At 41.1% G+C, this 12,550-nt stretch overlaps 1 protein-coding gene and 1 pseudogene across 12 annotated transcripts in view; one reads left to right on the forward strand and one right to left on the reverse strand.

Annotated features, from left to right (window-relative positions):
• arhgef37 (Rho guanine nucleotide exchange factor 37) overlaps positions 1 to 12,550 on the forward strand; it is a 236,463-nt gene that overhangs the window by 49,251 nt on the left and 174,662 nt on the right. The gene's annotated exons all lie outside the window — the stretch shown is intronic.
• LOC148147542 (uncharacterized) lies at positions 2,056 to 8,148 on the reverse strand (annotated as a pseudogene).

The following is a 12,550-nucleotide window of genomic DNA, read 5'->3' on the forward strand; positions in this document are numbered from 1 at the left end:
CAGCAGAATGTTCGATTTTTTTTATCATGAGGCTAGTGTATTTTGCTTTAGTAAAGTACAATTGGGTATGTCCTGTCCTTGGGATTACCTTTGGTTATTGATGTCCAGAGTAAATTGATGAACCAGGGAGGGTGAAATAAAAGCTAACTCTGTTTGTGAGAGTGAGTTTGTGTGTGTGTGATGTCATGTGATTATTTTTCTTAAGGTTAATACATAATAAAACTTTCATTTACTGAAGGAAATACTGTAATTATTCCATTTTGTTTCTGGTGAACTAATTAACAGCATTTTAATTGGGGAGAGATATAGCCTCATGCTAGAAAATAATTGAATATTTTGTTCTCACCCTTATGGTGCTCTGAGTGTAGAGTTTAAATATTTTAGGTTTGCTAAGGCTGTTGGGTCTATTTCAACTATATTCAAGTATTTCAATGCTGTTAATTTTTAGAAACTGCATGTTTCCTTCATATCGAGCTATCAACACTGGTTTGTCTATCATTTGTCAGTCAATCTATGTTTTGTCTAAATCATTTTATAATTTCCGAACAACCTCTTGATCAATTTGATCAGTTTCACAACTCAAGCTACTGATGTAAATTAAGCACCTTTAAATCAGGTTTACTAGTAATTGAAATTAAGATAATTGCTTGAAAAGTAATTATTTGGAAAAGAGGAATTGGCATTTTGCAAATGTTTACTTACACTCTGTTTGATTTATGAACACCAAAAATTAAATGTTCATTCATATGACATGAAGAATAACAAAGTTCCCTAGAATTATACAATGCTTCAAACATCTAAATAACAATGTTAGCTTACAGTATTTTCGAAATTGCTTTTAAGAATAAAAGCATTCTCAAGATATTGGTGGTGTGATGAAGTTCACATGCATTATACTGTATATCTTTAATGTAAGTGAGTCTTTTTGCAATAGCCAAATAAATACTGTGGTCACAAGACTAAATAAGAAACTGGAAATCCTAAGATTGTTAGCTAATTTGGGATTGTGTTCAAATAACGTGAAATTGGTGAGTGGCGAAAACAGCATTCACAGCACAAGTTCGAGGCAGTAATTGAATCCTGAAATACAGTTTTTACAAGAGCCCCTTTATACACTGTTCTTACATATATTAAAATTCCATTACTATGGTGTTACATTCTTTTAGCTATTGTACACAAAGGTTTGAAGGGCTTCTGTGCAGGGAGACAGGAGATGGGTTAAAATGTGCTAAATGCTGGCTGCTACTTCTAATGGGATTAATTTAAGAGTGTCTGTCAAGTCTGCTTGTATAATTAAGAGGTGTTACTCCTTTTGTCTTTTAAGTTAGTAAATGTTAGTAAAAATACTATGCCTATATGCTGTAAAGTTAAAAATTGTACTTATACATAATAAAAGAATAAAGGATATTAAACTGATTACTGCAGTTAGATTGTGAGATTTATTTTTTATTTGCTGGTATGAGTTTTGTTCAATTTCGGGGAAGCGCTGTTTGTCAGTTAGTTACTGAAAGGGATAATGGCCCAGTTAAAAGATATTTAACAGGTACATATGATTTGGAGATGCCGGTGTAGGACTGGGGTGTACAAAGTTAAAAATCACACAACACCAGGTTATAGTCCAACAGGTTTAATTGGAAGCACACTAGCTTTCGGAGCGACGCTCCTTCATCAGGTGATAGTGGAGGGCTTAATCCTAACACACAGAATTTATAGCAAAAATTTACAGTGTGATGTAACTGAAATTATACATTGAAACAGGTACATACTAATTGGGAAATCTATTCAGGCCCTGGAGATGGTTGGTAGGGGCTGATTAATATTATAATGTTTTGTGGAGACTTGATGGGGATGGTATTGTTCTGTATGCTACACTTATTCAGAGCTAAGTACTGGTTGTAGCAAGGGCTGATAAGGTGTGAAAATGCAATAAAATATAGTGATCTGGTGAGTGTGTTAATAAAGATAGCCTATAACATAATATCTCACAGTACATTCCCCCCCCCCCCCCCCCCCCCCGCTGCCTTTTGATTCTACTGAGACCTTTCGAAGAGAATCACACAATTACCCCCCTGTATTATCCTAGCTTACATACTTTTAACAATTTGGCAACTACACTTTACAAAAAGAAAACATGCATAGTTAGAATAACAATAACAAACGAGAATGAATGCACCTAAATTGGAAGGGGACTAATGTACTGGCAGGGAGATTAGCTAGACCTACTCTAGAGGATTTAAACTAGTAAGGTGGGGCTGGGACCCAGGGGGATAGTGAGGAAAGAGATCAATCTGAGACTGGTACAGTTGAGAACAGAGGCGAGTCCAACAGTCAGGGCAGGCAGGGACAAAGCAGAGAACTAGGTGGGACTGATAAATTAAACTGCATTTATTTCACTGCAAGAGGCCTAACAGGGAAGGCAGATGAACTCAAGGCATGGTTAGGAACATGCAACTGAGATATCATTGCAATTATAGAAATGTGGCTCAGGGATGGACAGGATTGGCAGCTTGATGTTCCAGGATACAAATGCTACAGGAAGAACAGAAAGGGAGGCAAGAGAGGAGGGAGAGTGATGTTTTTGATAAGGGATCGCATTTCAGCTATACTAAGGGAAAATATTCCAGGAAATAACATCCAGGGAAGTTATTTAGGTGGAACTGAGAAATAAGAAAGGGATGATCACCTTATTGGGATTGTATTATAGACCCCTAATAGTCAGAGGGAAATTGAAAACAAATTTGTAAGGAGATCTCCGTTATCTGTAAGAATAATAGGGTGGTTATGGTAGGGGATTTTAACTTTCCAAACACAGATGGGACTGCCATAGTGTTAAGGGTTTAGATGGAGAGGGAATTTCTTAAGTGTCTACAAAACAATTTTCTGATTCAGTATGTGGATGTACCTACTAGAGAAGATGCAAAACTTGACCTACTCTTGGGAAATAAGGCAGGGCAGGTGACTGAGGTGTCAGTGCGGGAGCACTTTGGGGCCAGTGACCATAATTTTATTAGTTTTAAAATTGTGATGGAAAAGGATAGACCAGATCTAAGAGTTGAAGTTCTAAATTCGAGGAAGGATAATTTTGATGGTATTAGGCAAGAACGTTCGAAAGCTGATTGGGGACAGATGTTCGCAGGTAAAGGGACGGCTGGTAAATGGGAAGCCTTCAGAAATGAGATAACAAAGCCAGAGGAAGTATATTCCTGTCAGGGTGAAAGGAAAGGCTGGTAGGTGTAGGGAAAGCTGGATTACTAAAGAAATTGACGGTTTAGTTAAGAATAAGAAAGAAGCAAATGTCCGGTATGGACAGGATAGATCGAATGAATCCTTAAAGTGTAAAGGCAGTTGGAGTATACTTAAGAGGGACATCAGGAGGGCAAAAAGGGGATATGAGATAGCTTTGGCAAATACAGTTAAAGAGAATCCAAAGGGTTTTTACAAATACATTAAGGACAAAGGGTAACTAGGGAGAGAATATGGCCCTTCAAAGATCAGCAGTGCAGTCTTTGTGTGGAACGACAGGAGATGGGGGAGATGTTAAATGAGGTATTTTGCATCAGTGTTTACTGTGGAAAAGGACATGGAAGATATGGTAAGGAAATAGATGGTGACATCTTGAAAAATGTCCATATTGCAGAGGAGGAAGTGTTGGATGAGTTGAAACACAAAAGTGAATAAATCCCCAGGACCTGATCAGGTGTACCTTCGAACCTTGTGGGATTCAAGTGATGCTGGGCCCCTTGCTGAGATATTTGTATCATCGATAGTCACAGTTGAGGGGCCGGGAGGTTGGCTAACGCGGTGCCACTGTTGAAGAAGGGTGGAAATGACAAGCTTGGGCACTATAGACCAGTGAGCCTGATGTTGGTGGTGGGCAAGTTGTTGGAGGGAATCCTGAGGGACAGGATGTACATGTATTTGGAAAGGCAAGGACTGATTAGGGATAGTCAACATGGCTTTGTGTATGGGAAATCATGTCTCACAAACTTGATTGAGTTTTTTGAAGAAGTAACAAAGAGGATTGATGAGGGCAGAGTGGTGGACATGATCTATATGGACTTCAGTAAGGCGTTTGATAAGGCTTCCAATGGGAGACTGTTTAGCAAGATTAGATCTCATGGAATACAGGAGATCTAGCCATTTGGATACAGAACTGGCTTAAAGGTAGAAGATAGAGGATGGTAGTGGAGGGTTGTTTTTCAGACTGGAGGCCTGTACCAGTAGAGTGCCACAAGAATCTGTGCTGGGTTCACTACTTTTCATCATTTACATAAATGATTTGGATGTGAGCATAAGAGGTATAGTTAGTAAGTTGGCAGATGACACTAAAATTGGAGGTGTAGTGGACAGCGAAGAAGGTTACCTCAGATTACAATGGGATCTTGATCAGATAGGCCAATGGGCTGAGAAGTAACAGATGGAGTTTAATTGCGAGGTGCTGCATTTTGGGAAAGCAAATCTTAAGAAGTACTTATACATTAATGTAAGATCCTGGGGAGTGTTGCTGAACAAAGAGACCTTGGAATGCAGTTTCATAGCTCCTTGAAAGTGGAGTCGCAGGTAGATAGGCTAGTGAAGAAGGCATTTGGTATATTTTCCTTTATTGGTCAGAATATTGAATAGGGGAGTTGGGAGGTCTTGTTGCGGCTGTATGTGACATTGGTTAGGCCACTTTTGGAATGTTACGTGGAATTCTGTCTCCTTCCTATCGGAAAGATGTTGTGAAACTTGAAAGGATTCAGAAAAAATTTATAAAGATGTTGCCAGGGTTGGAGGATTTGAGCTATAGGGAGAGGTTGAATAGGCTGGGGCTGTTTACCCTGGAGCATCGGAGGCTGACGGGTGACTTAATCGAGGTTTATAAAATCTTGAGGGGCATGGATAGGATAAATAGACAAAGTTTCTTCCCTGGGATGGGGGAATCTAGAACTAGAAGCCATAGGTTTCGGATGAGAGGGGAAAGATATAAAAGAGACCTAAGAAGCAAATTTTTCATGCAAAGGGTGGTACATGTGTGGAATGAGCTGCCAGAGGATGTGGTGGAGGCTCGTACAATTGCAACATTTAAAAGGTATTTGGATGGCTATATGAATAGGAAGGGATTAGAGGGATATGGGCCGAGTTCTGGCAGATGGGACTAGATTGGGTTGGGATATCTGGTCGGCATGGACAAGTTGGACTGAAGGGTCTGTTTTTGTGCTGTACATCTCTATGATTATGACATTTGGGATTCCTGCATATTCTTTCCAGGTCGTCCTAAACCTTTCCTCATATTCTGGGACTACTTCTGTGGGTTTTTGACAGCAAGCTGTGATTTTTGTCCATTGACAGCAAGCTGTGACTTCTGTCCGATTAGCCTTGTGTGGACTATATCCTTGTAACCACTGTTTTGTTGCTGTCCAACTGGCTTGCAGCTCCTGCTCATACTCTGAAAGAGCACCTTTGACTGCCTCATGGATGCAGCATCCTTCTCTTAGTTACAATAATGTTCAGAATCTGTACCCAATCCCAGAGAGAGAGAGAGAGCATACATATTCCCCTTAACCGGTCTCAGCTTTCCTGTGTCTTCATTGGGACCTTCTTTGGGTGATGCATTTCTTTAGACCACCTGTCTATAGTCTCAGGGCCGCAGGACCATGCACATTGTCCACAGTCCCTAGTACTAGAACATCCACCTCCATGCCATCCTCTAATCTCTGCCTGACCATTTTTTCAATCTTTACTTTCCTGGTTTTAAAAATGGTACCAGAGATGTGCAGTTCTCACATTGCTTTGACTGCTAGAGTCCCTCTGTTTTCCAAAAGTATTGGAACTAATGAAAGTATTGACATTGTTTCCTGCATGGAGTTCTTTGAGAGAATGTAATCCTTCTAGGAAATTTAATGGAAAACTTCAGAGACCGTTAGGAGCTTGACTGTTTATCTCAAGGTATTGCAAAGACTTCAGTGTAGTAGATGGTGCTCTGTTTAGTTTTTGTGACGATGGGTGGGCGAAATGATTGCTAAATAGTTGAAGATGCTTCAAAGATTGAAGTAATGAAAATACCTGGTTTCTTAGGACACCAACAGTTTGTTGGAGCCCAGTAGGAGGTGTTTTAAATTTGAAAGCCCGTCAACACTTGCTTCTTACAGGATGTTTATCTGATTGTCAATCAAATTGAGATCATGTAAATTTGCAAACATTCTTAATAATATTCAGTTTGTTGCTTTTAAGGTTAAGAATTTCCTGCCATTTCAGATCGGAGAAATTGGCTATTTCTTGCAGATAATTGTAATTCTGTCAGTTGAATAAGCCCAAAAAATGAAGATGATTTGTTTTTTTCTCGTGATCTTATTTCTAACAAGAAATGGTCTCTGCAGTTTAGCAAGGTGTATGAAATCACGGGAATTTATTCGTTCAATCTTAGATCCAGACTTTGCACGCTGCGCGCACCTAAAACAGCTTTTGGAACCACCGTCAATTCTTTACAGGGTAGGGACAATAATCTGAGAGAAACTGAATTGTTGAACGAAGAGCATAAAATATTCTTTAATTTATTCACTGATAAATCTACATGCTCTAATTGTACGCATGAACTGAGGGCATCGCTATTGAAGGAGTTCAGCTCGTTTCCGCTCAGGTTTAAAACCCTTACATTTTATTGCAAAATGCAGCTCTCCAATAGGAGAGGGTCTGGTGACTGCAATCTCAAATTGTTCAGTTGAATATTGTCCAGTGACTTTTTTTATGCTTGCAAAGGGCACGCGTATCTCAGATGACTGCATGTGAATTCCTCCTGAAGTTAATAACTTTTAAAAAAATCAATCTTCAACGTGTAATGCAACAGATTCATTACCCCCTACGCGTGAACCATCCAGAGAGAGGAACCCGTCCAGAATACCTGTTGCCACGTTGAAGTTTGAGAGGATTCTTGGAGTTATCTAGCTCTATTCAGGTTCTGGGTGGCGAAAGAGTGTAAACCGTTGTCTCATGTATACAATTTTTCTGCAGCAAAAGCGTTAAATACGCGGCTCATTTCCTGCAACCGATTTAACATAGTAGAGGTTAGATTGATCATTTCCACATTCACCGAGTGGAAAAGACATCAGAATAAATCCTTTGTTGCTGAACAACAATATGATTCAATGTTGCGAGATTCCCCAGGCCGCTCAGTATGCTTTTGCTTAATACTATTAATTTATTACACCCAAGGTTCAAATGAGATAGATTGATTATACTTCCGCAACATTGCGAATGCTGTTTTTCGACATCTTCAATACTTGCAGTTGAGATAAGTGACCAAAGCTGGATTTCTACAGACTCTGTTTTCGGACAAATCCAAGTTTGTTGTTTTGATCAGAGTGTGCAGTGGGACTTGGCCAAGTTCATCTTGTAACATAATACTTTCAAATTTGTGTCAAAGAATAAGGAGCCGTGCACCTGGCAATCATGCAGAGAGAGGCTCATCATTCGTGGTCTTAATCGCAGTTAAATGAAACTAACACCAATAAAACACATGGCTATCAGATGATGGATAAATTACTGTGGCTGACTTGGCTACAAAGCGTGAGCAACTTCCGCAATTCGACCACGTCCCAAATCCTTATACTAATTCTTCAAAATGTTTTGACATTGCTTCGTGTTTAAAAAGGCAAGTTTTGCCGAATGAGTGATTTTTTTTAGCACTCATAAAACTATTGTTCGATTGACAACGGATTTAAAACAAAATCACCGTGAGAGTGCAGTTTTGTAGGAACTCAGTTCTACAATGTGTCACGTGCTTGGTTTCTATGGAAGGGAAAACATCTCAATTACCACAAGCGATTAAGATTGGAATCAGTTTTACGTGCAGTGACGCGAGGAAAGCAGATTGATTTGATGTCTTGCTATCAGGAACTTGCCTACGAATAGTTATTTTTGCATTGATAACAGGAAGTTACTTGACAACGGAGATATTTGATAAACTGTCAGATGGGAGGCTAACACCGAAAATGAAACTGTGAACGAAACCAATTTTATAGGGATGTGGGTTAAAAGAAATTTGGCTGAAGGGAGCCGCGTGGATTGGTTCGAGGACTGATGTCGAACCGCGGGAGTATTGCTGACTTCAAACTATACACGACCAAGATGATTGAGAAGACCAGTGCAATTTGTTCACAGTCACAGACAATAAAGTGGTGGGGAAGCAAGATATCGGCTGAGAGTCAGAGAAATTGAACGGGATCTCCAAACAAATTACATGAAAACTGTAAATAGAACATTGGGAGATATAATTTAGTACATAGGCTCGATTCTGTAAACTGAAATAAGAAACAGGTGTCAGACGAGTACTAACAGATAAGAGGAAAATAAGAAAGGAACGGGATGATACATTTAGTGCTTTCCAATTGACGTAATTCAAGTAGAAAATAAGTTAACAATTTTGAGTAGCAACTAAAAAAGGTTATGTTGCTGGATCAATAAACATAATTAAGAAAATGTTCTGATTTCATTTTGGACACCAAAAGATATGCCAAAAGATAGAGTCACAGAGATGTACATACAGAAACAGACTCTTGGGTGCAACTCGTCCATGCTGACCAGATATCCGAACCTAATCTAGTCTCATTTGCCAGCACTTGGCCCATATCCCTCTAAACCCTTCCTATTCATACACCCATCCAGATGCCTTTTAAATGTTGTAATTGTACCAGCCTCGACAATTTCCTCTAGCAGCTCATTCCACACATGCACCACCTTTTGCAGGAAAAAGTTGCCCCTTCGGTCCCTTTTAAATCTTTCACCTCTCACCCTAAATCTATGTCCTCGAGTTCTGGCTATTTGTTGGCTATGTAGAACAGTCCATCTTCTGTAGTTAGACCGGCACCACTCCCCACCTCTTCCTTCGCTACATTGGTGACTGCATCAGCACCACCTCGTGCTCCCACGAGGAGGTTGAGCAGTTCATCAACTTGGAGGAGAAAGTGAGGACTGCAGATGCTGGAGATCAGAGCTGAAAATGGATTCCTGAAGAAGGGCTTATGCCCGAAACGTTGATTCTCCTGTTCCTTGGATGCTGCCTGACCTGCTGCGCCTTTCCAGCAACACATTTTCAGCTCAGTTCATCAACTTCACCAGCACATTCACCTGGACCATCTCTGACATCTCCCTCCTCTTCCTGGACCTCTCCATCTCCATCAACAACGACTGACTCAACACTGACATTTTTGACAAACCCACCCAACTCCCACAGCTACCCGGATTACACCGCTTCCCACCTTACCTCCTGCAAAAATACTATCCTGTATTCCCAATTCCTCTGCCTCCGCCGTATATGCTCCCAGGAGAACCAGTTCCATCACAGAACATACCAGATGGCCTCTTTAATGACTGTAATTTCCCCTCCCACGTGGTTGAAGATGCCCTCCAACGTTTCTCATCCACGTCCCGCACCTCTGCCCTCAAACTCAACCCCTCCAACCGCAACAAGGACAGACCCCCCCGGTCCTCACCTTCCACCCCACCAACCTCCACATAAACCGCATCATCTGCCAACATTTCCGCCACCTACAAATGGATCCCACCACCAGGGATACATTTCCCTCCCCACCCCTATAAGCTTTCCGCAAAGACCATTCCCTCCATGACTACCTGGTCAGGTCCACACCTTCCAACAATCCACACTCCCCTCCTGACACCTTCCTCTGCCACCACAGGAATTGCAAAACCTGTGCCCACACCCCCCTCCCCCCTCACCTCCATCCAAAGGGGCCTTCCATATCCATCAAAGTTTCACCTGCACTTCCACAAATGGCATTTATTGTACCCGTTGCTCCCTTGGTGGTCTCCTTTACATTGCGGAGACTGGATGCCTTCTTGCAGAGCACTTTGGGGAACATCTCCAGGACACCCGCACCACTCAACCCCACTGCCCGTTGCCGAACATTTCAACTCCCCCTCCCGCTCTGCCAAGGACATGCAGGTGCTGGGCCTCCTCCACCACCACTACCTCACCGCCCGATGGCTGGAGGAAGAACGCCTCATCTTCCACCTCAGAACACTTCAACCCCATGGCATCAATGTGGACCACCAGTTTCCTCATTTTCACTCGCCCCACTTTACCCCAGTTCCAGCATGCCAGCTCAGCACCGTCCTCATGACCTGTCCTACTTGTCAATCTTCCTTCCCACCTATCCGCTCCACCCTTCTCTCTGACCTATCACCTTCATCCCCACCTCCATCCACCTATTGCATTCTTAGCTATCTTCTCCCCAGCCCCACACCCCTCCCATTTATCTCTCCATCCCCGAGGCTCCCAGCCTCATTCCTGATGAAGGGCTTTTGCCCAAAACATCGCTTTTCCTGCTCCTCGAATGCTGTGCTTTTCCAGCACCACTCTAATCTTGTCTCTAATATCCAGCAGTCCTCAGTTTTGCCTAGTTCTGGACTCCCCCAGCCCAGGGAAAGACCTTGTCTATTTACTTGTCCATGCTCCTCATGATTTAATTCTTAAATGTTTCCAACAACTGGCTGTTTCTCATGATTTAATAATTGTTATTCTTGATTGCTGGTTACAACAAAAGATTGTCATTCATCAACCAAGTTTATATTTTTGTTTCACACATCCATTTTCCCTGTGCTTTTCCACCAACAGGTTCTAGCTCCTTGACCAATCAGCTCTGCATTTCATTTCTAAACCAGGGAGGGCCACACCATTTTCCCAATGCAGCTGGATACATGTTGCTGCTGCGACAATAACTTTAGAAAAGGAAACAGGAGGGTGGCAACATTGGAAAAAAGAATAAATCATGAATATTACGAAATAATGTTTGCCCGTTGGATTTGAAGGACAAACGTGTTTAAATGTACAAGATATTAAGTTGTACTGACAACCTAAACTAGGGCAAGATAAATCAAGAACAAAGGGCTATGGTTTCAACCAATGCATCGACAATTTAGGATCAATATCAAAACATGATTAGCAATTGGAATATCTTCTGGATGAAAGGTCCATGTAGAATAAATTAACGTGACAAATGGCCTTTCTTATTTTCACCTACATGATTTTGTGAAAGCAGTGGTTGTTTTTCAGAATAAATTATTAATAATAGGCATTAAGTAAAACCAGATCTCATCTATTTCAGGTTCCTTCTTCAAATTAAAAAGTAACAATTTTTTAAAAGAACCTGGTTGCCATTAACATAGTTAAAAATCACACAACACCAGGTTATAGTCCAACAAGTTTAATTGGAAGCACAAGCTTTCGGAGCGGCGCTCTGAAAACTAGTGCTTCCAATTAAACTTGTTGGATTATAACCTGGTGTTGTGTGATTTTTAACTTTTTCCCCCCCATCCAACACCGGCATCTCCAAATCATGGCCACTAACATAGTATTACTTTTCCTTACCATAGTATGGACCCAGAAGAAACAGGCCAGCTTCTTTGGATTCCATATTAATAGTTGGGCTGTTGTAATCAATGCTGCACACAACAACCAACACCCAATGTCTATGGCCTATCAGTTGTCATTGTGCCGGTGCCCTGCCAATCCATTTCAACCATTGGAAGACCCCTCCAGTGCCACCAGCACACATCATGAATATGCAAAAGGACCAATTCCATATGGTTCTTTTTACTATTTATTTAGCATGACCCCAAATCAGAAACAAATCAACACATCAGTTCAAATGCTTTTGGCTGAAGGAGGTGTATGTGGAGGTTTGGCGAGGTGTCAGCAGTGTTGAGTGGCATGCACTCTGGAGGGTCAGTGCAGGGCAAAATGGTCTCTTTCAGCACTGTAGGGATTCTATGATTCATATCATTATTTACCTTTTCTGTTTTAGGCATGATTGGTACTTTGTACACGCAAGCACCATCTGCATATAAATGCAACAAGTTTCATGCACATCACTCAATGAATGCAAAGAATTTGCTTGTTGAAGCAACTAATGCTGTCAACAGTAGACCTAAATTTGTAATAGGAGAAAGTGAGGACTGCAGATGCTGGAGATCAGAGCTGAAAATGTGTTGCTGGAAAAGCACAGCAGGTCAAGCAGCATCAAAGGAGCAGGAGAATCGACGTTTCGGACATGAAGAAGGGCTCATGCCTGAAACGCCGATTCTCCTGCACCTTGGATGCTGCCTGACCTGCTGTGCTTTTCCAGCAACACATTTTCAGCTCTAAATTTGTAATAGGTCCATTATATAAAGGGAAAATTTCCAGGTTTATGGTAACATCATTTATATTTAGATTTTACACACAGTATATGTGTGACTTTTATCTGTGATGCCAACTTATAAAATCAATTATCTTAGATTATGGGTCACAAGTGCGCATGTGAGCCTGAATTTTGAAGTACATGTATTGGTAAGTCTATCAGTATTCATATTTGTTAAAGTATAAATGAACATTAATTTCTACCAATGTCACATGCGGTTAAATGGAGAAATCAGGTCGTTAATGTTTAACATGTCTTGTTCCACCAGACACATTGCTATACAAGTAGTCTCTCTTGCTCAGAGACTCCATATTCAAATATGTAGAAAAACATGAAGGTGTAATTCTTCCATGATGGAACCCAGGAAATGTGGC

Source organism: Chiloscyllium plagiosum, unplaced genomic scaffold, assembly GCF_037043375.1.
Source record: "Chiloscyllium plagiosum isolate Xiang-an unplaced genomic scaffold, Cpla_swu_hap1 HiC_scaffold_16, whole genome shotgun sequence".
NCBI classification, from domain to species: Eukaryota; Metazoa; Chordata; class Chondrichthyes; order Orectolobiformes; family Hemiscylliidae; genus Chiloscyllium; species Chiloscyllium plagiosum.